Raw genomic sequence first — 20,735 nt, forward strand, 5'->3', positions numbered from 1 at the left:
AAAAAGCTATGCTAATATTCATATGGAACCAAAAAAGAGCCCAAATATCCAAGGCAATTCTGAGAAAAAAGAATAAAGCAATGAGCATTACGTTACCTGACTTCAAACTATACTACAAGGCTACAATAATCAAAACAGCTTGATACTGGTACAAAAACCGACACATAGAACAATGGAATATAACAGAGAACCCAAAAATAAAGCTGCACACCTACAGCCATCTAATCTCTAACAAAATTGACAAAATAAGCAACAGGGAAAGGACTCCCTATTCAATAAAGGGTGCTGGGATAGCTGGTTAACCATATGCAGAAGAATAAAACTCAACACCTACCTTTTATCATATACAGACATTAATTCAAAATTGATTAAAGATTTGAATGTAAGACCTCAAACTATAAAAATGCCAGAAGAAAACCTTGGAAATCATTGGCCTTGGGAAAAACTTTTTGGCAATTGCAACAAAACCAAAAATAGACAAGTGAGACCTAATTAAACTAAAGAACTTCTATACAGCAAAAAGAACTATCAACAGAGAATCAGACTACCTTCACAATAGAAGAAAATATTCACAAATTCTGCACCTGACAAAGGTCTAATAACCAAAATCTGTAAGGAATTAAGTAACAGAACAAACAAAAAGCAAAGAACCCCATAAAAATTGGGCAAAATACATGAACAGATACTTCTCAAAAGAAGACACACAAGCAGCCAACAAACATACGAATAAATGCTCATCATCACTAATTATCAGAGAAATACAAATTAAAACCAGTCAGAATGGCTATTATTAAAAAGTAAAACAAACAAACAAAACAAAACAAAAAACAGGTGTTGGCGAGGCTGCAGAGAAAAGGGAATGCTTACAGACACTTGGTTGGAGTGTAAATTAGTTCAGTCATTGTGGAAAGCAGTTTGGAGATTTTTCAAAGAACTTAGAACTACCATTCGACCCAGCAATCTCATTACTGGATATGGGTATATAGCCAAAATAATACTGTTGTCTTTAAATAGAGGGGTGTGTGTGTGTGTGTGTGTGAGAGAGAGAGAGAGAGAGAGTGTGTGTGTGTGTGTGTGTGCACCAGTGTGTGTATGTGGTTTCTATACATAGCTCACCTCTGGAAGCTCTGTGAGACATTGGAGATGATGAGTTGTCTTCTAGTAGGAAACCAAAATGGCTGGGAGGCTGAGTTGAACTAGTTCTCTTTTGTTTCTTTTTAAATTTTGTGTCTTGTGCTGCATTATTTATTCAAAATTAAAATATTTTAAAAATTAGTCTTAAAAAAGTCTGCTTGAGCATGCTACCAGAGGGACTTTATTATAATGATGGTACACTGACGTGACTTTCTAATATTCCTAAATTATATTTGTAAAACTTTAGAAACATTTTCTTTACCACAAAACTTTCAATATTTTATGAAAAGAGTTCCTTTATTTCAAAAATAATCTTGGAAACTACTTGAAGTTTAAAGCACTTTAGAATTAGAGCTGAAACAGAAAAGACTGGCAGTGCATTAATATGATTAAAAGAAGTGTGATAATGGAGTTCCTGGAGCTTACAGGTGTATGTGCTTGGTTTGATGATTTTAGCTGAGATGGAAGTGAAAAAATAAAAGAAAATTCTAAAGGCTGATATTCATTCTCTGCTTTCTTTCACCGAGCCAGAAACCCATGGATTTACCCCAATATTCCCAAGCAGGGAATGTCAAAACAAACTTGTAACTGGTAAATATTTTAGTTATAAAATTTTTATTTGTTTTCTAGGCTGCAGCTTGATGTGTGAGATTTCATATTTCTCTAATTAGTACTCTGGTTTTTTTTTTCTTCTCTTTAGGTTGTATTTAGAGTCAAGACAGTCTAATTTTACAATAAAATAGATTCAGTATTGTAGGTATTTTTCCATATGTTCATTTTCTGATAGGATGGTAAATATTTCGGTTTAATATTACATACTGAAATAAATGATATGACAACAAAATTATCTCTCAAAACTATTTATATTAATTGTATTTACTAATGCGATATATCAATGTGTCACCAAAAATTTTTTGAAATGCCAATTAGCTTTTAAGGTTTTTATGTCTCTAAATTATTCGTGATTAAACCACACTCATTCTTTCAAAATAAACAAACTATGCCTTTCTAATAAGATTGGTGTGCTCTATACAGTTTTTATAATCATAATTTAAAACATAATAAATATCCAATTTCAAAATGGTAGTTTTCTTGAAAATTGCCCAAAAGTAACAAAGGAGAAGGAAAAACAAAACCTGAATTCCATTTTCAGTAGTTATAAGATCCAAGTGACCTCAAACCATAAGATATGAGAAAAAGTTATGAAATAAAATGAAGGTCAAATACAGGTTAGCAGTCATGTTGAAGCAGGATGCCCCTGGCTGTAGAATTTAGACAAAGACACAAGCTGAAGTGTTGAAAGTAATTAGCCCTTTGTGGTGCAAAAACAACCTTCATTTATTTAAATCAGTGGAAATGTTTTTGTAGGCTGATGGTGATGGTGGAACTTTTTTTTCAACTAGATTGGTCACACAATCTTGAGAAGCAGAGGAGAGGTTCTGAAGGAAGAAGCACCCTTGAAGCTGTATTTGCAGGGAGCAAACTACAAATGAGGAAGTGCAGAGGAGACAGAAAAAGAGGCATTTTTCTGTATAAAGCAAACGATCAATGCACAGAAACAAGACTCAAGGAGAAAAATGGAAAGACAATGAAAAAAAAATCTGAGTTCATTGAAATTAGATTTTTAACATGAAAATTAAAACGTCAGAAATGAAAAATAATTTGCAAACAGTTCAAAGGAGATAAAATATGAGAACAGATATAGAAGGTTGGAGAATAGAAAAGTAAGAAAAATTAAATTAAATAATTAATAGTTTTTAAAGAGGTCCAGGATATATCATGTCTCTCATTCTGGATATTGCTAAGCAGTGTCTTCTCTCCTTTTTCCTGCCCCTTGGCCAATCTGGGAAGTAATTTATCAATTGTGTTGATTTTCTCAGTTAACCAGCTTTTGGTTTAACTTTATTGTTTTTGGTTTTCTATTTCATTGATTCCTACACTAATCTTTATAATTTTCTTTCTTCTGCTTATGTTGGGATTTAGTCTTTTTGTTTCTTGAGATGAAAACTGGGGTTGTTGATATGAAAAGTTTTCTTGGTAACATGAACATTTAGGGCTGTAAATTTCCACCTAACTGCTGCTTCAGGATGCACTATACAGTTTAAATTCCTCCCTTAGAATAAAGTACCATCCTACAAATTTTGACTTTTTCTTTTTTCTTTTTTTTTTCCCTTTGAGAGGGAGTTTCCCATTTCCCTCTTGTTGCCCAGGCAGGAGTGCAATGGCACGATCTCAGCTCACTGAAACCTCTGCCTCCCGGGTTCAAGTAATTCCCCTGCCTCAGCCTCCTGAGTAGCTGGGACTACAGGCGCCCGCCACCAATTTTTGTATTTTTAGTAGAGACAGCGTTTCACCATGTTGGCCAGGATGGTCTCCATCTCTTGACGTCGTGATCTGCGTGCCTCGGCGTCCCAAAGTGCTGGGATTACAGGCGGGAGCCACCATGCCCAGCCCGACATTTTGTGTTTTTATATTTATTCATTTATATTAATTCAGTTCCAAATAATTTTTAATTTGTTTTGATTTCTTCTTTTACCCTTGGATTATTAATGAATATGCTACAGTTGAGTATTTCTTATCCAAAAATGCTTGAGACCAGAAGTGTTTCAGATTTCAGATTTTTAAAAACTTCAGAATATAATCATGATTTGCTCAATGATGAAGATGCAGTCTGAGGAATGAGTCATTAAGCGTGATTTCATTGTTGTGCAAAAATCACAGAGTGTACTTACACAAACTGAGATGGCATAGCCTACTACATACCTAGGCTCCATGGTATAGCCTATTGTTCTTAGGCTACAAACCTATATGGCATGTTACTGTACTGAGTACTGTAGGCAATTGCAACACAATGGGATTTGTGTATCTGTAGATAAAGTACAGTAAAAATACAGTATTGTAATTTCATCAGTCCATTGTTGTATATGTGGTCGATCATTGACCAACATACCATTGGGCAGCGCATGACTGTATTTGCTTATACATAATGAGGTATCTTAGGAATAGGACCCAAGTCTAAACTCAAAATTCATTTATGTTTCATTTATACCTTATACACACAGCCTGAGTGTAATTTTATACAGTATTTTCAGTAACTTTGTGCATGAAACAAAGTGTTGACCATGACTTGTCACATGAGGTCAGGTGTGAAATTTCATACTTGTGGTGTCACATTGGCATTAAAAAAATGTCAGATTTTTGAGCAATTTGGATTTTGAATTTTCAAATTAGGGATGCTCAACCTATAATTTATTTCCAAATATTTGGGAATTTTCCAGAGATCATTATGCTATTGATTTCTAATTTAATTCCATTGAAGTTAAAGAACACAGATTGTATTACTTTATTCCTTTTAAATTTACTAGGATTTGCTTTCAGTTCCACAATATTATCTATCCTGGTAAATGTTATGCTGCATTTGAATAGAATGTATATTCTGTTGTCATTGGATAGAGTTTTTTGTAAATGTCAATGAGGTCAAGTTGATTGTGTGCCTTCTCTACTTTTACTGATTTTCTGTTTACTTGTTCCCCAATTATTGAGAGAGGATTATTTACAATATCAGTATAGTCATGAATTTGTCATGAATTTGCGTATTGAAAAACTTATTAGTGGAAGGAAAAGATTGACATGCAACATCATGTTGACATCAGAAATACATAAAAACAATATCCATAATTATTTCTTTCAAAATCCAATCATATGTATGTATGTATTATACATATATGTATTATATGTGTATAATATATGTATATATTATATAATATATTATACATACATATATTATATATTATACTATATATTATATGTTATACATATTATATGTATTATATATAATATATAATACATGTATACATTATGTATAATATATTATACATACATATATAATATATAATATATAGTATACTATATAGTAGTGTATATATATAGTATATATAATATAGTATATATTATATAGTATATATATAATATATACTATATATACACTATATATTATATAGTATACTATATATTATATATTATATATGTATGTATAATATATTATACATAATGTATACATGTATTATATATTATATATGTATGTATGATGTATGTATGTATAATATATTGTATATTTTATGTATATATTATATATATGAATATATGTATGTATTTACCTTTTATCTTTGTTGTTTTCCAGATATTTCAAAAGAATTAATCAGTTTACATTTTTGCACTGAGGTAAAAAAATGCATCTAATTCAACTGGCTAAAAAATTGCCCCCAGCAGCCTAAGAATTAAATCAATTGCACTTGGCAATCTGGTTGCCATGCGGACTATTTGTTTTGTCTAATCTAGGGACAGTTTTAAAGCTGGTTTACATGATAATATTTCTGTCATGTATTGACATATTATCTAAAAATAGAATTGCAATGAATTAAGCTTCTTAAACTCACCTTTCTAATGCTCTTTTCACTGAACAATAACAAATACATTTGCATTTGCCTGTTTCTCATTCTGTCTAGTAATAACCGCATAGAAGAAATCCATAGGGCCTTTTTGTCGCAGACTAAGATATACCATTTATACTATTACCTCTCTAATTTCTGAGATGTTAACTATGATGTTGACAAAGAGAAGACCCACCCTTTTTTCACTAAAAACACAAGTTTGGGCCAGGTGCAGTGGCTCATGCCTGTAATCCCAGTACTTTGGGAGGAAGAGGTGTGTGGATCACTTGAGGTCAGGAGTTCGAGACCAGCCTGGCCAACATCGTGAAACCCCATCCCTACTAAAAACACAGAAATTGGCCAGGCATTGTGGTGGGTATCTGTAATCTCAGCTACTTGGGAGGCTGAGGCAGGAGAATTGCTTGAACCTGGGAGGCAGAGGTTGCAGTGAGCTGAGATCACGCCACTGCACTCTAGCCTGGGTGACAGAGTGAGACTCTGTCTCAAAATGAAAACAAAAACAAAAAACCACCACAAGTTTTGCTGAATAGAAGATCTATAACTGAAGATGAGATATTATGCTTTTAACCTGTAAGGCTGCTAAAGACTTCCAAATATTAACTGTAGATATTCAGGTCAAAAGAACAAAGATTTACCAACGTACTTTTGGCAGAAGTAATCTATGGAGTTAGACTTGAACTTTCTAAATTCTAATTATCAGCAAGAGGACTACATTGTAACTATGAAACATAGATTTTTCAATAAATGTAGTTAAAACTAAAATAATTTTTTCCTACCTGTAAATTTATGAGTTACAATCTTTATCACAGCTATATAAGGCATGACATGATAGATTATATATAATCTTCAGTTCAAAAAACTTTTATCTTTTTATTTTCATATAATTAAATACAAGAGTTTGTAGAAATACAACTCTAAATAAATATCTAAGAACTCTATAAGAAAAGAAAAATGCAGGAAATAGCCTTTTATGAAGCGAAATATACAATTTATTTGGTGAGATTATAGAGATTTTTCTGGTTAAAGTTCAGCACATTTTGGTATGTGTGAAACATTTTGGGTGAAGTCTCATTGTGTGACCATAACATTGGAAACACAATAGAAATAACAATGACCACGTTTCCATTTACTGCAACGCAACATTGAACCGTGATAGCCACCTCATAGCGGAGTTCTTCATGTAATTAGAAGGGTAGGGTACTGGAAATACCTGATCCAAATAGTGTATTGTATCCACATAGTGTTTCTACAGTTCAAGTTTCCATCATCCTGTGGAATTCTTACTCAAACCACGTATTCAACGCTGGTTTCCTGAATTCAATGTCATCATTTAAAGTTCATTTCTCAATATCTGAGTTTGTATTCATAAAAGTCTCTGTGGAGATTTCAGGAAGTAAATCTGATAAAAGGAAACCAAAGGTATGAAATATGCTTATGTGTTAACGTAAATAATTTCACAAAAGGATTACTTTAAAAAATATATTTTAAATATTGAATGACTCAAATTACGAAGTCTGTATTTCAAGTAAATTTGTGAGCAATGTGCTTATTAAACAATGCTTATAAAGTGAACCGTGAAAGAAAGTGAACATATATTTGTTGGACTCTCAGAGTAACACTATGTACCTCCAGACTTTGAACAATTCAAAAAATGAATGAAGCAAAGGATCGCCACACTGAGTCAAAATACTTATATCAAGGGGAGAGGCTCAAACAGAGGAGGTGGCTTCGAGTTACCCACCTGGGATTAAGAGTTGATCAACTGTGCAAAATGGGGTAGGCACCCCCGGCATCCCCACTCCACACCCACAGCCCATTGCCAGAAGAAGCAAAAATTTACACCTGCTCTGACAAATTATTGTCAAGAGAAAGGAGGGGAGCTGAGCCCACCATGCCAGGTTTTTATTCCCCAATTTACCAACGAATGAATGAATGATGAGTCATTTCACCCCTAAAAATGGAGTGTGCTGAGAAGAGGTCTCTCCTTGTGGAATCTAGGAGTAGACCCTCTAAATATATTATTTTTAAACTTCCTGAAAGGACATAAAAGCAAATGAGTAGCATGTACAATTTTTTTTTTTTTTTTGAGATGGAATCTGGCTCAGTCGCTCAGGCTGGAGTGCAGTGGCGCGATCTCGGCTCACTGCAAGCTCCACCTCCCAGGTTCACGCCATTCTCCTGCCTCAGCCTCTGGAGTAACTCCACCTCCCGGGTTCACGCCATTCTCCTGCCTCAGCCTCCAGAGTAGCTCCACCTCCCGGGTTCACGCCATTCTCCTGCCTCAGCCTCCGGAGTAGCTGGGACTACAAGCGCTCGCCGCCACGCCCGGCTAATTTTTGTGTTTTTAGTAGAGACGGGGTTTCACCATGTTAGCCAGGATGGTCTCGATCTCCTGACCTCGTGATCTGCCCTCCTCGGCCTCCCAAAGTGCTGGGATTACAGGCGTGAGCCACCACGCCCGGCCACAAAGAGTTATATTAAAGGAGCCTGATGAAGATTATTTCTTTTTTTCATTTGGTGGATAACTTTATATATTTAATGGCCAAGATTCTTCCATAGCTAAATTGTAAGAAAAAAAGCAATGAATTCAGAGTGAGACTATACATTAAAAGACAGTTCAAAGTTACATACTTAAGAAAAAATGGACAAAATTAAATTATAGTGTTTAGGAGTACATACCTGGGTGATACAATTATTTTAAACAGCAAGAAAACAATTATTATAAATAATTGGAATATGATTTTATTTAATAGTGTTGTGGTAAGACAAGTGGTTATGACTGGGTGGGTATACTTTGGGGGAGGAGGCTGCAAAGCTTTTTCCTCAAACCTTTCAAAGCTGGGTCCTTGTCAACAATTACATTCAGCCTGTCACTTTCTCAGAGAGGTCCACACTGACCACCCTATCTAAAATAGGTGTTTATAGTTCATTCATATCTCAGCCCTTTCTCTCCTTCGTAACTCACATTACAACTTACTTTTTAAGCATCTGTTTTACTTTTTTTGTCACTCTTGTCCTCTAGAATGTATGCAACATGATCACAAAGATTGCTGTCATATCACTAATGTCTAACACAGAGCCAGAGACATAATTGGAACTTGGTAATTATTAATTCAATGAGTGGTTGAAATTCAGAACCCTTCAGAACCCTGTGACACCGAAGTCCTTGTTCTTAGCCACTATATTGTGCTGTTACCTTCAGGCTCTTCTATTGTCACTTCTTGTCGCACTCCCTGGACTCATAATTCTAACATCTATGCCTTGCTATTTTTATTGTTCTTTTTGCCTATATCCTAACATTACCTTTATATTGTATTTGGCTAGCTCTAATAATTGCTCAACATTCAGCTCAGGCATCGCTTCTTCCAGAAAACCTTCTCTGGTATTTCCTCTTCCTCCAGGCCAGATTAGGTAGTATGTCTTTCATGTTCCCAGAATATTTTGCACATAATCCCTCTCACTGTACTTGCCACAATTTCATGTATCCACCTTTCTCATACACTATGCGCTGAGTAAATGTTCGTTAAAAGCACATACATAAATAGAACTATTATTGCCGAGAACAAATCAATAAATAGAAATAATTATTTAAAATTATCTCAATATGTGAAAACCTATCAGCGATTAAAAACAGGCTTAATAGAAGCAGTTAACTATAGGTAGAAGCCATACATTAGGACTACTATCATTCATCTGAACTAAAATAGAGTCAGTTTTTTGTGATCAGGCTCATTAGCCATCTTAATCTTTATTGATAAGGCAGTTGCATGCTGTGGTCTCTTCACATCAGAGAAGAATATGAAAATATGAAAAATGATTAATCTTCAATTAATTTCTAATGATGATGGATAGCATCAGTTAGGATACTTTTTGGCTGCAACATAGAACTGCATTTCAAGCTGGCTTGAAATAAGGGTATTTATCTTAAATAAAAGTTACTCTAAGCTAAGGTAATCTCCAGGCTCTTCTGAAGACAATTTCTTGAAGGAATCAGGTTTTTTATTTCTCAGCTCTGCATCTCAACGAGGCTGACTTCCCTCAAGGCTGCATAGATGACCGCAGCAGTTCCTAAATCACTGAATAAAATGATGTTATTTCTTCTGAGTTTTACTTTTAAGAAGGAAGAGTCCTTTTCTAGAAGCCCCTTAAAGTCTTTCCATTGAATATCATTGGTCAGCACTGGTGACTTGTTCATGCCTAAACCACTCACTAGTGAGGGAAATAGGATACCAATACTGGGTCTACAATAATTGTTAGAGATGAAAAGGATTAGAGAAATCAACCACATATATTGTGGTCAGTATATGACTAATATCACCGTAAACAGTTATTGATTCTAATGATTAAAAACCATGTTGCATCAAAAAAAAAAAAAACAGGAAATAATAAGTTAATGAAATAAATTGAAATGCAGTTACTGTCCATTTCACAATGTTATACAATTCATAGGAGCTAAAGTGGAGAATTGTGACTATTACCTACACCATAGTAATTCTTAGAATTCACGAATGTTAAACACATCTGCAGAGAAAAAGCGAAGATCAAAATAGGGAAACATGTGCAGTTACCTGATCTTGAGTCACAGAACATTCCAAAACTATGATTCATTCTTCTTATTGCCAATTAATTTTATTTTTTCTTCTAACACCCATTTTAGAATATTTCTACCACTGAGACTAAAAGATAAATAAACAGTCTATGTACAGAAGGTTTTTCATTTATGACTGTGGGTGAAAGATACATACGAATAGTATTGATTTTCTTGACCTCAGTCAAGTGACATGAAAGCTTAACCTAAATTCATCCTCTCCTCACATTTGTCATAAATCTTCAACATGCCAATATTTTATATTTGAATGCTTTGTGCACATTAGCAATATTGTAAAATCATATTGTATTGTGACAAGGCACTGAATTTATTTGAGAGAGGGTCCATTTTAACACTATATGCACTATGCATAATAAAGCAGTTATTGATTCTAATGACAGATTATCACAACATTAATAATTTAGTCAAAGCAAGATTTTTCATTTAAAATCGGAAAACAGTTACTAAAGATAAAATAGCCAGCACTTCTATTAGCTTTTCTTCTAATGATGTTGATCATCATAATTATGTGTTATCGTATATATCCATCTATATAGGTCACATTAAGTTCAGAAACATAGGGATATAACCTATAACATAGTCATGGCTTTTAAATCTTTAATTCTCAATAATGATAATGGGGCAAAGCTAGTATATGGTCTGTATATACTCAGATAAAAATGGTTATTTATTTTCACCTCTGGTAAGAGCTGCTATCCCAAATCATAAAAATAATATCACTGTAAAAACAAAATCAGGTGACTTGTCTAAGGAATCAGATATATTTAAATGAAATGGAAATGTAGTTTAAGGCATTTGCTTATCCTTAGTTGAATTTATTTGAAGCACTAAGTACCTGTAAAATTTTGACCACAAGATTTTATATATGAATAGCTGAGTTGCTAATGATATTTGGAGGTATTTGGAGGTATTCAAGTACAATACACAATATATCCCATATTTTCAATTGTACTGAAATTCCTTGCATGATGAAAAGTTTATTCTCTTTATTGAACTATTTGCTGTTTTGTTGCCAAATTAGGCCAAGATTTGTCTTCAAACTCAAACATGCCATATCCTTTTTTAAAATTTACTATGTGATCTATCTATCTAACTACCTATTTATCTATCTGTATGTGAATAATATGCCCACTGTCGGGGAAACATTAATCCTCCATTTTTACTCTCAGTGTAGTAGTTCCCAGTTAGGAAAATAATATTCAGGGCTTCCAGTCTAAGATAACTGGTAAAGTGATCTGTAATTCAGTCACCCTTCCCTCTGAAGCCAATCCCAATTATAAGATATTGAGAAACAAAATGTAATCATGTAAATCAATCTCTAAGGAAAGTAGGAATCACCTATAACCCCAAACAACAATATAGGAAGAAAATGCATTAGTAATTGAACTAGATACAAACAGCACTGAGTGGATAGCTCTCTCTGTAGTTTTTCTACAGAAGGAAGAGTTTTCCAAATTTAGAAGCACATCCTATGAATACAAACTTACAAATCTATGCTTACAATAGTAATGTTTAGATATAAGGGATAGAATTAAGAGGCTCCCTAAGCCCTGGTGGACAAGACAGAATGATCAGAAAATTGGGACTGAGAAAAGTAGCACACAAGTGCCATAGAGCAAAGAACCACTACAAGTGCTAGAAGAAACAGAAAGTGACGAAAAACAGCCCCAAAGCTACAGATCTTGATCCATTAGAAGGATAAGTAATGGCTCAGTCAAGACGCCCAAACATATACACACACAAACTCAATGCACACTTTCGTATTAAAAGCAGCCTTATTGTGAGTTCTATAGCTCTCTCCTCAGTGAAAGAAATTTGTAACCTTGGGCACAATATTGTCTTAACATTTTTGAAGGCTACAAACTGAATCTGCCTGCTACTCAAGTTAACTTCTTGTGCAGCTCAGACACTCAACCCCTATTCAACACCCTGATGTTGAAAAAGCTGTACCAGAAAAAGCTTTCCTCATTAAAAAATGATTGGGTTACCAGCAAAAATATTGCAGGAGAAGGGCGGGCAAAAATATGGGATTCAAAAGGCAGAATACAGCCAGAATTATGTCATTGCCTAGGTTAATACTGGAGACAAATGCTTCTCCATGAAGTAAAAGAAACTAAAGGAAACATGCCTTCTGGAAGCAAAAATAAAAAGAAAACATGTCATCTATAACAAATAAATGGTAGAGCAATTAAAGGGAAATACGATGAGACATAAAATGGAGAAGAATATTGAACTAGTATAATTCATAAATAAAGTAATAAAAACACAAAGTAATTGAAAGCAACTAATCATATCATAAATAAGTAGGGATACACAAGATACATGTATAAGTAGGAACATGCAAGATACATTTATAAGTAGGTATGTATAAAGTACAAATAACATAAGTTAGAAGTTGGTTCCAATTGATATGCTTATAATATTGCCCCCCCAAGAGATAGTATAAAGTTATTCAAGTCCCTGTATAACATTTTTAAAAGAGATGATATATTAGGTCATAAATAAAATAATAATCACATTTTAAAAACATACACATTTGTTTTTAATAAAATTTGTTTTTAATTAATTTAAAAAACTTTTCTGGTTAAAGAGGGAAAGCATCTAAGAATTCTTATCTGGGAAATAATGATTATTAAATCTTTACATATCTTTATAAGGCATACAGTTAATTCAGTGATCAGAGAAAAATTTATAAACTCAAATTCTTATATTATTAAATTTAGAAGAATGACAATTAATGAATTAGGGCACTTAACACAAAAATACGAAAAAACTCTCAACTAAAACACTTAGAGAAAGAAAATAATATTAATAAAGTCAGAAATAAATAAATTAGAAAATAGAACAAGGCCAGTCTCAGTGGCTCATGCTTCTAATGCCAACACTTTGGGAGGCTGAGGCGGGTGGATCACTTGAGCCCAGGACTTCGAGACCAGCCTGGGCAACATGGCAAAACCTCGTCTCTAATAAAAACATAAAAATTAGCCGGGCATGGTGGTGCATTTCTGTAGTCCCAGCTACTCGGGAGGCTGAGGCAGGAGAATCACTTGAACCCGGGAGGTAGAGGTCGCAATGAGCTGAGATCATGCCACTGCACTCCAGCCTAGGCGACAGAGAGAGACTCGGTCTCCAAAAAAAGAAAAGAAAATAGAACAAGAGTGTAATTAATGAAAAGCTCCAAAGTTAGTGCTTCGCTAGGATTAATAACTTAAAAGAAAGAAAAAATTTAAATGAGAGTAGATGGGAGTAGAAAATAACTTCTGATACTTGGGAAATTGGAAGTATGTAAGAGAGATCAACATTTGCTATGCCCAGTATATTTTATTTCCTTCCTTAGTAAGAGAATCCCAAACTTTTAGCTAGATACATAGCTACCCACAAAGTTTTATTGTCCAGCCTTCCTTACAACTGGCATCAGAAATGTCATGTTGCTGCTATTAAAGCTATTCTCAAAAGCAGCTGGTGGGTGTCTGTTCCCCAACAGTTCTTTTTTCATCCTACTGCCTGGTGTGCAGATCAGAAACTGAAGCTTTAGTCACTATATTAGCCTGTGAGGACAAGAGCCACACCAAGGAATGGCAGAATTATGTGCTGGAATTAAGTCTAGTCCATCAAAAAAATTGTAGAGTCACTACATGAACTTCAGACAACATTCCTTTGAAATTTAACTAAGAAAATAATAATTAAAAAAACACCTTGTTTGAGTATGTTCATAATCTTTTAATCTGCAATGCTCTATCTTGCATTCTTAATTTTAACTGATTCAATAAATGAACAAATATTTCACTCTATTTTGTGCAAACAAAACTGATATAGAAGATTAAATGGATTATTTTTGCAGTAATAGAAGACATGAAAATCTCAAACCTATCAATCACCACATTACATAAAAACTCTCAAAGAGTTAACCTCTCATATGGTTTTTATGGTAGTTCGAATTATTGTCCCCAATTCTCTCTCTCCTTCTCCAATCCCGTTGACATAAGGGTTGACAATGTGACTTGCTTGAGTCCATAAAATCAAACCAGAAGTGAAACACACCATTTTTTTGGTAGAAGCTTTAAGAGCTGTAGCTTAATATTGCCCTTCTTCTTTTCCAATACTTTGAAAATTTGGCAGTTTGGATCCAAGGATGAAAACACACAAAGAAGAGTTTCAGGGATTGTTAGCTGACACATAGCCAATATGAATTGCGATAAAGAAATAAAACTCTGTTTTTGATACTTTTGTGTTGCTACTGTGACAAATTCTAGGGCAATAGTTCTTAATATGTGGTCCTAAGACTAGTGGCATCAGCTCGTTAAAACTGCAAATTCTTGGATGCCACCCCTCAACTTCCTGAAAAAGCAACTCCATTTACCAAGCATTTTGAGTGATGCTGAGGTACACTAAAGTGTGAGAACTGCTGATCTAGTGGAAGCTAATTCATATGGTTTCCAGATAAATTCTATAAAACTTTTAACATGCAGTAAACTCCAAAACTATTAGTTCTGGATCACTGAGGGAGAAATCAAGCTTCATTTATTCATGAAAGCAAGCTTTTTAATAAAATACAATATTATTATTAAATGAAAAAATAGATTAAAGATAATCCCACACTAATCCTAGATTAGGGTAAAAATGTTACAGTGAGTAAAATATAAACAAATAGAGCATAACAGCACATTAATATTCCTCAGTGAAATAGGGGTGATGCCATGGCTGAATATTCCACCTAGTGGAAGCTTCTACTAGTAGCTGATATTAATCAATCACCTTATTAATGGGAAGAAGAGAAATATATATGATTCTCTCCATAGACACAAAAATATTGGTCAAAAATAAAAGTTCCTTGATTTAAAAAGAATATCTTAATAAAACAGAAATACCTAGAAAATTTTAAAATATGACAAAAAGAGTATCTTTCAAGTCAATAACCAGCATAATGTCTATTTTTTAGGAGTCATATTTCTCCAACCGATCATTGAGAAAAAGGTGTTTTTTAAATGTAGGTTCTTAAAACATTTTGAAGGAAATAATGAAGTCTTTGAAAATCATTTCTTATCTTCAGTAAATTAAATTCCAGACTAGTAAAGATTTAAACATAAAAATTAACCATAGAAAAACACATGGGGCATAATTTTTGAATCAGAGTGTGGAAGTCACAAAACTTAGAAATCATAAAGGAAAAGTTAGTAAATTTGAATACCTAACCAATTGAAAACTTTTGTACTCAAAAATGTTGATAAAATAAATAATCAAGGTATAAATTGGAATAATAATTTTGTGTTACATGTGACATTGAAAATGCTTGTTTCTTCAGCACAAGAATAAGAACCAGTAATTTATTTAAAAATTGACAGGAGGCACAAAAAGATAATTGACAGGACAAAAAATTATTTTGTCTGGGTATAGTGGCTCACACCTATAATCCTAGCACTTTCGGAGGCTGAGATGAGCAAATCCCTTGAGCTCAGGAGTTCAAGACCAACCTGGGCAACATGGTGAATCCCTGTCTCTAAACATAAAATAAAATAAAAATACATTTATTTTAAAAGTATGAAAAGAAGTTGACTTTTATTAATAAATAAATAAATAACAAAGTAACTTGTTTTTCACTTGTCAAATTTACCAAAATTAAAATGTCTGATGTCCTAGTCAATTTTCTATAACAAAATACCTGGGACTGGGTAATTTACAAAGAAAAGAAACTTATTTCTCACAGTCTGGAGGCTGGGAAGTTCAACAGCATGGCTGTTGCATCTGGCAGGGGTCATCTATGGTGAGAGGTCAAAAGCAGAGGCAAGCACATGATACAGAAAGAAAAGCACCAGAGCCTGGAGTCACTTTATAGCATATACTCAAAATAACTAATCCACTTCCACTATTATGACATTAATCCATTCTGGAGAGTTCTCTCATGACTCAATCACCTTGGTAAGCTTCACCTCCCAACACTGTTGCATTGAGGATTAAGTTTCATTGAGGATTAACTGATATATGAACTTTTGAGGACCATATTTAAGCCATAGCATTCTGACCCTGACTCCTCAAATTTATGTCCTTCTCACAATACAAAATACAGTTATTCCATCCCAATTGTCTCAAAAGTCTTAACTCATTTCAGTAACAACTCAAAAGTCCAAAGTTTAAAGTTTCATCTAAATTGGATGTGGGTTAGACTCATGGCATGATTCACCTTGAGGCGAATTTCTTCTTGCTGTAAGCGTATGAAATTAAACAAGTTATCTATTTCCAAGATACACCAGGGGGACTAGCATTGGACAGACATTCCTATTACATATGGAGACATAGGCAAGAAGAAAGGACTAACACACCCCAAATCAGTCCAAAACTCAACAGAGAAAATAGTATTGTCTTAAAGTTGGAGAAGAGTCTCCTTGGCTCCCTGTCCTAAGCTCACTGGTGCAGGGGTTGGACCACTATGCCTCTGGCAGCCCCACCCCCATGGCTTTGCTAAGCTACCTCTCTCGGTAGAGCTACAGTGGTAGCTTTACAGTTCTGGGGTCTTGGTGATAGTCCTGCTCCCCCAGCTTCATTCAACATTGCACTATTGGTGAATTTCTGAGGTTCCTCTGCCCCTGTAACCAGTCTCTGCCTGGGTTACCAGGCTGCCTTCAACATCCTTTGACATTTAGGTGGGGAAAGCAATGCTCCTAATATTTTTACATTCTGTCTGCCTGCAGACCTTAATACCACATGAATGGCCCTAAGATTGGCCTGTTGCACTTTTCAGAGTTGCAGGTTTAGCCGCAGTTGTGGTTGCTTGAGCCACAGCTATTATGGCCAAAGAGCACTGTGCTGGAATGCAGGGAGTACAGACCCATGAGAGACCTGGGCAGTAAGCCTGTGGAGAGTGCCCTGGGCCTGTCACCTGAAACCAGGTGTCCTCCTAAAACTCTGGGCCTGTCATGGAAGTGGCAGCCTTAAAGATCTCTGAAGTGCCTTTGGGGTCTTTCTCCCATTGTCTTGATGAATAACATCTGGCTCCCTTCTATCCGTGAAAATCTCTGTAGCAAATGATCACTTTGCTACACCCTCAATGCTTTCTTCTGAACATGCTTATTCACTCTTTATCTGGCCAGGCTCTGAATTTTCCAAATCTTGCCATTCTGCTTCCCTTTTAATTATAAATTTCATCTTTAAATAATCTGTTTGCTGTCACATTTCATGGTATGCAATTAAAATTGCCATGCCATGTCTGAATGCTTTGTTGTTTGGATATTTCTTAGGCCAGATATCCTAGTTCATTATTATTATTTTTTTATTTCTGTAGGTTTTTGGGAAACAGGTTGTGTTTGGTTACATGAATAAGTTCTTTACGGGTGATTTATGAGATTTTGGTCCACCTATCACCTGAGTAGTGCACACTGTATCCAATGTGTAGTCTTTTATCCATCACCCTCCTCCCACCCTTCCCCCAAGTCCCCAAAGTCCATTGTATCATTCTTATGCCTTTTTATCCTCATAGATTAGCTCCCATTTATGAGTGAGAACATAGGATGTTTGGTTTTTCCATTCCTGAGTTACTTCACTTAGAATAATGGTCTCCAATTTCATCCAGGTTGCTGTGAATGCTATTATTTGATTCCTTTTTATGGCTAAGTAGTATGGTATATACATACCATGTTTTCTTTATCTACTCATTGATTGATTAGCATGTGAGCTGGTTCCGTATTTTTGCAATTGCAAATTGTGCTGCTCTAAACATGCATGTGCAAGTATCTTTTTCATATAATATATTATTTTCCTCTGGGTAGACACCCAAGAGTGGAATTTCTGGATCAAATGGCAGAATTACTTTTAGTTCTTTTTTTTTTTTAATTATTGCACTTTAAGTTCTAGGGTACATGTGCACAACGTGCAGGTTTGTTACATATGTATACAGGTGCCATGTTGGTGTGCTGCACCCATTAATGCATCATTTACATTAGGTATATCTCCTAATGCTATCCCTACCCCCTGCCCCCCACCCCATGACAAGCCCTGGTGTGTGATGTTCCCCACCCTGTGTCCAAGTGTTCTCATTGTTCAGTTCTGACCTATGAGTGAGAACATATTGTGTTTGGTTTTCTGTCCTTGAGATAGTTTGCACAGAATGATGGTTTCCAGCTTCATCCATGTCCCTACCAAGGACATGAACTCATCCATTTTTATGGCTACATAGTATTCCGTGGTGTATATGTGCCACATTTTGTGAATCCAGTCTATCATTGATCGACATTTGGGTTGGTTCCAAGTCATTGCTATTGTGAATACTGCTGCAATAAACATACATGTGCATGTGTCTTTATAGCAGCATAATTTATAATCCTTTGGGTATATACCCAGTAATGGGATGGCTGGGTCAAATGGTATATCTAGTTCTGGATCCTTGAGGAATTGTCACACTGTCTTCCACAATGGTTGAACTAATTTATAGTCCCATCAACAGTGTAAAAGTGCTCCTACTTCTCCACATCCTCTCCAGCACCTATTGTCTCCTGACTTTTTAGTGATCGCCATTCTAACTGGTGTTAGCTGGTGTGAGCTGGTATCTCATTGTGGTTTTGATTTGCATTTCTCTGATGGCCAGTAATGATGAGCATTTTTTTCATGTGTTTGTTGGCTGCATAAATGTCTTCTTTTGAGAAGTGTCTGTTCATATCCTTTGCCCAGTTTTTGATGGGGTTGTTTGATGTTTTCTTATAAATTTGTTTAAGTTCTTTGTAGATTCTGGATATTAGCCCTTTGTCAGATGGGTGGATTGTGTGAATTTTCTCCCATTCTGTAGGTTACCCGTTCACTCTGATGGTAGTTTCTTTTGCTGTGCGGAAGCTGTTTAGTTTAATTAGATCCCATTTGTCAATTTTGGCTTTTGTTGCCATTGCTTTTGGTGTTTTAATCATGAAGTCCTTGCCCATGCCTATAACCTGAATGGTATTGCCTAGGCTTTTGTCTAGGGTTTTTATGGTTTTAGGTCTAACATTTAAGTCTTTAATCCATCTTGAATTGATTTTTGTATAAGGTGTAAGGAAGGGATCCAGTTTCAGCTTTCTACCTATGGCTAGCCAGTTTTCCCAGCACCATTTATTAAATAGGGAATCCTTTCCCCATTTCTTGTTTTTGTCAGGTTTGTCAAAGATCAGATGGTTGTAGATGTGTGGTATTATTTCTGAGGGCTCTGTTCTGTCCATTGCTCTATATCTCTGTTTTGGTACCAGTACCATGCTGTTTTGATTACTGTAGCCTTGTAGTATAGTTTGAAGTCAGGTAGCATGATGCCTCCTGCTTTGTTGTTTTTGCTTAGGATTGTCTTGGCAATACAGGCTCTTTTTTGGTTCCATATGAACTTTAAAGTGGTTTCTTTTAATTCTGTGGAGAAAGTCATTGGTAGATTGATGGGGATGGCATTGAATCTATAAATTACCTTGGGCAGTATGGCCATTTCCATGATATTGATTCTTCCTATCCATGAGCATGGAATGTTCTTCCATTTGTTTGTGTCCTCTTTTATTTCGTTGAACAGTCGTTTATAGTTCTCCTTGAAGAGATCATTTACATCCCATGTAAGTTGGATTCCTAGGTATTTTATTATCTTTGAAGCAATTATGAATGGGAGTTCACTCATTATTTGGCTCTCTGTTTGTCTGTTATTGGTGTATAGGAATGCTTGTGATTTTTGCACATTGATTTTGTATCCTGAGATTTTGCTGAAGTTGCTTATCAGCTTAAGGAGATTTTGGGCTGAGATGATGGGGTTTTCTAAATATACAATTGTGTCATCTGCAAACAGGGACAATTTGACTTCCTCTTTTCCTAATTGAATACCCTTTATTTCTTTCTCTTGCCTGATTGCCCTAGCCAGAACTTGCAACACTATGTTGAATAGGAGTGGTGAGAAAGGGAATCCCTGTCTTGTGCCAGTTTTCAAAGGGAATGCTTCCAGTTTTTGCTCATTCAGTATGATATTGGCTGTGGGTGTGTCATAAATAGCTCTTATTATTTTGAGATACATCCCATCAATACCTACTTTATTGAGAGTTTTTAGCATGAAGGGCTGTTGAACTTGAGTAGGTAAACAAAGCAGCTGGGAAGCTCAAACTGGGTGGAGCCCACCACAGCTCAAGGAGGCTTGCCTAATTCTGTAGACTCCACTTTTTGGGGCAGGGTATAGCTGAACAAAAGGCAGCAGAAACTTCTGCAGACGTAAACGTCCCTGTCTGACAACATTGAAGAGAGTAGTGGTTCTCCCAGCACAGAGTTTGAGATCTGAGAACGGACAGAGACTACCTCTTCAAGTGGGTCCCTGACCCCCGAGCAGCCTGAGAGACACTTCCCAGTAGGGGCCGACTGACACCTCATACAGCCGGGTGCCCCTCTGAGGCAAAGCTTCCAGAGGAAGGATCAGGCAGCAACATTTGCCGTTCTGCAATATTTGCTGTTTGACAGCCTCTGCTGGTGATACCCTGGTAAACAGGGTCTGGAGTAGACCTCCAGCAAACTCCAACAGACCTGCACCTGAGGGTCCTGATTGTTAGAAGGAAAACTAACAAACAGAA

The 20,735-nt window shown here is 35.4% G+C and overlaps 1 long non-coding RNA gene across 6 annotated transcripts in view; it reads left to right on the plus strand.

The window, feature by feature from the left end:
• The window catches only part of LOC105463157 (uncharacterized), an 833,151-nt gene that overhangs the window by 544,179 nt on the left and 268,237 nt on the right, over positions 1–20,735 (plus strand). The gene's annotated exons all lie outside the window — the stretch shown is intronic.

Source organism: Macaca nemestrina, chromosome 6 (assembly GCF_043159975.1).
Source record: "Macaca nemestrina isolate mMacNem1 chromosome 6, mMacNem.hap1, whole genome shotgun sequence".
Taxonomy (NCBI): domain Eukaryota; kingdom Metazoa; phylum Chordata; class Mammalia; order Primates; family Cercopithecidae; genus Macaca; species Macaca nemestrina.